General features: G+C 40.0%; 1 pseudogene; it reads left to right on the forward strand.

Moving 5' to 3' along the window:
* Positions 1–566: 566 nt before the first annotated feature.
* Positions 567–1813, forward strand: LOC101409054 (alpha-enolase pseudogene; annotated as a pseudogene).
* Positions 1814–4385: the final 2572 nt, after the last annotated feature.

Consider the following 4385-nt stretch of genomic DNA (forward strand, 5'->3'; position numbering starts at 1 on the left):
GATAATCAGGTTTTAAATTCTATAATGGGAATTTACAAAGAGTATTATTCGGTTATAATAGGTTTTAATTAACTTATTATTTTACATGTTTTTCTGTTCTCCAAGTCTCCCCTTTGATCATTTCCATGTCAAAGTATTTTTAATTTGGTAGGAAAATAGTAAATTATGAATTTAGTTCTACAAATACATGATAAAAATTTACATTTTTGAAGTTTCCCCACTAATTATTAATTCTATTCTCCTTATTACCAGTTAATAAAATATATATTTGGCAATGTATTTGAAAAGGTATGATGAAATGTACTATTTAAGGGTGAGTATTGACAATCCTACATGTGTTGATAGAGTAGATAGATACTATTAGGAATATAAAGAGCTTTGTATTGTAAGTTACCATTTTGAAATAGTCAGGTCTCCTGGAGCTGGTCAGCAGTTGGGGCAGATGGCACAGAGAGGAGCTCCGGGGACTCAGAGCGCCCAGACATTGCAGCTTCTTAATGCTGCCTCTGTGTCTGCAGAATCCTCTGCTTCTTTCCCTGGCAAGATCTGGCGGCCGGAAATTCACTATGTCTATTCTCAAGATGCATGCCAGAGAGACCCCACTCTGTTGAGGCTGATCCTACTGTTGAGGTTGATCTCTGCACCTCAAATGTTCTGTTCAGAGCTGCTGTGTCCAGTGGCACCTCAACTGGTGTCTGTGAGGCCCTAGAATTTGGGGACAATGATAAGACATGCTATGTGGGGAAAGGTGTCTCCAGGGCTGTTGAGTACATCAATAAAACGATTGCGCCTGCCCTGATTAGCAAGAAACTGAGTGTGTGGAACAGCAGAAGATTGACAAACTAGAGATGGATCAGGAAATAAATCTAAATTTAGTGCTAATGCCATTCTGGGAGTGACCCTGGCTGTCTGCAAGGCAGCAGCTGTTGAGAAGGGGGTGCCCTTGTACCTCCACATTGCTGACTTGGCTGATGATTCTGAAGTCATCCTGCCAGTTGCAGCTTTCAGTGTGATCAACAGTAATTCTCATGCTGGCAACACGCTGGTGATGCAGAAGTTCATGATCCTCCCCGTTCATGGAATAAACTTCAGGGAAGCCATGAGTATTGGAGTGGAGCTTTACCACAACCTGAAGAATGTCATCAAGAAGAAATACGGGAAAGATGCCACTAATGTGGGGGATGAAGGTGGGTTTGCACCCGGAGGATAAAGAAGTCCTGGAGCTGCTGAAAAATGCGATTGCGATAGCCAACTACACCAATCAGGTGTTTTTGGTGTGGACATGGCTGCATCTGAGTTTTCAGGACAGGGAAATATGACCTGGACTTCAAGTTGCCTGATGACCCCAGCAGGTGCGTCATACCTGACAAGCTGATTGACCTGTACAGTGGTGTCTATTGAAGACCCTTTTGACCAAGATAACTAGGAAGCTCGGCAGAGGTTTACTGCCAGTGCAGGAATCCAGGCGGTAGGGAATGATCTCATAGTGACCAACCTGAAGCTGATGTCCAAGGTTATGGGTGAGAAATCATGCAACTGCGTCCTGCTCAAAGTGAACCAGATCAGCTCCGTGACCAAGTCCCTTCAGGTGTGCAAGTTGGCCCAGTGGGGTGTCATGGTGTCTCATTGCTCTGGGGAAACTGAAGATAACTTCATTGCTGAGCTGTTGGGGGGCTTTGCACTGGGCAAAACAAGACTGGTGTCCCTTGCTGATCTGAGTGCTAGTTACAACCAGCTCCTCAGAATTGAAGAGGAATTGGGCAGCAAGGCTAAGTTTGCTGGCAGAAACTTCAGAAACTCTGTAGCCGACTAAGCTCTGGGCAGGCAGGCCCCTGAGCCCTTTAGTCACTAGTTGGTTGATTAGACTTCTGCTCCTGATGTTGGCATGGACAGCCCAAAACCCCAGTTGATGCTTGTAGGGGCCTCTGGTAGTTAACTCCCCTCACTCATCCCTGTGATGTTCTCTCACTGCTTCCTTAGCATTGCTAAAGAAGCCTAGCTTGACCACCTGGAATCCTGTTGGAAACTCTAACTCTGTAATCATGTGATTGACCCAAATCATTGTGTTTCTTGCCTCACTTCTCACCAAATGTCCGGAGTCATTGTATTTACAGTGTAATCTCTGAGACGTCCACGGACAAGATCCCCAGTTGTTTTGTGTGCAAAATAAAAAGACCTCAGTGACTAGTAAAACAAAAAGAAAGAGAAAAAGAAATTAAATTATTGGAAATAATATTTAATTAATAAGATTTAATATCAGGAAAAACTTTCCATACACTTTCATTTTATTCTTATTAACATTATAGGATGTTCTTTTTAGTGAACAAAGAAAAATTCAAGTAAAACAATTTTTATAAAGTGTTGAGAAAAGTCTAACCATGTTTTGGGATGTAATAAATTGCATATGCAACTGTGTGAGATATTAGATTTTTGTTCTTTTTATTTTTTATTGCTAGTCATAATACACATATAGTAAAGTATATAGAATGCAATCATACAGCTCTATGATTTTCATACAGATGCCTGTGTAATCACAAACAGGTTAAGAATAGGACTTTGCAAACATTCTAGAAGTCCCTTTCATGTCCCTTCTAATCACAGCCCCCTCTTTCTTTCCCCAAAATAAACACTATCCTGAATTCTAACACAGTATAGTAGTTTTGGCTGCTTGTACTTTATTTAAATGGAATCATATAGTATGTACTCGTTTGGGTCTGACTTCAGTTACTTGAATAATGTCTGTGTGATCCACCCCCATTTTTATGTGGTTTTGCTTTAGTTCATGTGTTTTCATAGCTATATAATGTCTAATTTATTAATATACCAAAATTTGTATATCCCTTCTACTGCTTATGAACGTTTGGGTTATTTTGAGTTTAAGTTGTTACAAAGAATGTTACAAAACATCAAAAAACATTTTTAAAGTGAAATCATCATGCATGTGCATGTATTTCTACTGTGTTAGGATTTAATTAATTAATTAAACTCTATTGCTTACTCTAACATAAATCACAGAAGTCCAGGATGCCAAGAGTGGGGATGTTCTGTACATTGGTTGGAACTTGGAAGATCTATGCCCCAAAAATCAAAGTGAACAGAAGAAACATGGCCATTAAAGGGACTGTAGCCCAGCGTTGAAACATCTCCATCCCTGAAATTAGCATAATCAAATTAATTGATCAAAATTATCTACAAAATTATCAGTATAAGCATAATTGACCAAACAACTCAGGTAAAAGTTAATCCTACAGATAGGCCTGCATAAGTGAGCAAAGATATATCACATGTCTATTAATTGTAGCATTGCTAAAATACCATATGATAATTGGAAAAACCAAACAAAAAACCAGAAAACAACAAGAATATTCTGTCCTTAGCCACCCTAGTGCTTACTTTGCTCTAATGAAAGGAATAGCCCATAATGCAGGCTTGGTAAATATGCCTGGGCCCAACAATGTGGACTCCCTCTCACTGAGCCTGTAATAGATGTTGCTACTGCTGGATGCTCAGCCATTTAGCAGTAGACACTAAAGTTGAGCCCTTGATATGGCCCCATCCTTTGAGGAGCTCAGCTAGCCACCTTGTGATAGATTAATTACACTGGATCCTTTCCACTCCTGAATGATAAATAATTCATCTGTACTAGATTCATGCTTATTCAGGGTGGCCAAGACAATCTTAAAGTTTTCTTCAGCTTGACTAAACTTTAGACAGGTTTCTTCCAGACTATAGGCCCCTGACCTGCCTTTTTTTTTTTAGAGCACTCGCTTCAGAAAACTTTCAATTATAAATTCTTCTGCTGTCCCTTTGAAATGTATTTAAATCTTCTCCTAACCTGTTGCCAGTTTTATAGCTCAGGAAATGTCTTTCTCAAGGACCTAGGACCATCTCTTTGAAATGTAAACATCAAAGGAGATAACATTCCTGTTATCTGAGGGAGGGTCTCTGAGGGAGGATAGGAGTCTAACTTCAGTGGGCACCAATTAGCAAACACAGATAGCCTAATTACAGAGAAAAACATTTGCAAACTCAGGAATAACTCAATGTGCCTAACACATACCATTAATCAACACCACTCCCAAAGTCCTCTAATACTGTTCCACCAGCTCACCCCAGTGGTTGAAAACTCTCCCTTCTTTTGTTTCAGTGAAATTGAATTCAGTCTCCTTCCCTATTGCAATAGTCTTGAATAAGGTCTTCCTTACCTGTTTAACTTTGTCTGGTGCAATTTTCGCTTTGACATGGATATGATGATGTGTTTTCCTTCTCTGTCTGCAGTGAGTGCGCTGACCAGCAAGTCTATGCAAGGACTAAAAAATTGACTGATTTGTTATAATAGGATCGTGAACAGTGCCTTGGAAAAGCAATCCACAATAGGCAAAGGT

Source organism: Ceratotherium simum, chromosome 12 (genome assembly GCF_057802395.1).
Source record: "Ceratotherium simum simum isolate JZ-2026a chromosome 12, ASM5780239v1, whole genome shotgun sequence".
Taxonomy (NCBI): Eukaryota; Metazoa; Chordata; class Mammalia; order Perissodactyla; family Rhinocerotidae; genus Ceratotherium; species Ceratotherium simum.